Here is a 964-nt window from a genome sequence, read left to right on the forward strand (position 1 = left end):
GTATTGGTGCTGGTGGTGGTAGTGGTAATGGTAGTAGTAGTAATAGTAGTAGTGGTGGTGGTGGTGGTACTAGTAGTAGTAGTAGTAGTAGTAGTAGTAGTAGTAGTAGTAGCAACAGCAGCAGCAACAATAGTAGTAGTAGTAGTAGTAGTAGTAGTAGTAGTAGTAGTAGTAGTAGTAGTAGTAAAACAACTTCGACTTCTGCAGTAGCTAAAAATAAGAACCGCCATACAATAATAGCAAAGACAAACAAAAGTGCCTACAACAACAGCACCAACAACCACGACGACAACAACAACAACAACATTAAAGAGTAACAGCCACATAAAAGCAAAAAAAAACGAAAAACAAAATTAGAAAAAAATCAAAATACACAAAAAAAAACGAGGTGTAAGAATCAAGACTGAGCAACGAACGTCAAAGCAACACTATTAACATTACAAACACTGTGGCAACAGCAACAACGACCACAACAAGAATTACGGACTGTATAATAGAAGGAACAATGAGAGCAACAATAGAGCAGATGAGAAAAACATCAACAGAGACAAAAACAACAACAGCAGCAACCAGTATAATAATAGCAAACAGTTAATGTGTTCCACTAGTTGTTTGAAAGATTGATAACGGAGGCACTTCTTTTATATGCTATTAGAGCAGTTTGGAAAACAGTAGAAAATTGTAATATCTAAGCTAGTTTATTCCATGATATCAATATCCATGGGATTAATTTATTGAGAGTGTGAAGCATGCTTTTATAGCAAACACTTAGAATGACGGTCTGGTAGTTCTTTTAATTTTCGATTAATGTTATCTCCTGGCTTTTCCGTATCAGAGATTTAGACATATTTTTGCGTTGTATACCGCCTGTCTATCTATTTATTTATCTCTCTATCAATCAATCTATCTATCTATCTGTATATCCAACTATATATCGTCATACTTATAAAGACACCCACGTGTG

This window comes from Octopus bimaculoides, chromosome 1 (assembly GCF_001194135.2).
Source record: "Octopus bimaculoides isolate UCB-OBI-ISO-001 chromosome 1, ASM119413v2, whole genome shotgun sequence".
In the NCBI taxonomy this organism is placed as follows: domain Eukaryota; kingdom Metazoa; phylum Mollusca; class Cephalopoda; order Octopoda; family Octopodidae; genus Octopus; species Octopus bimaculoides.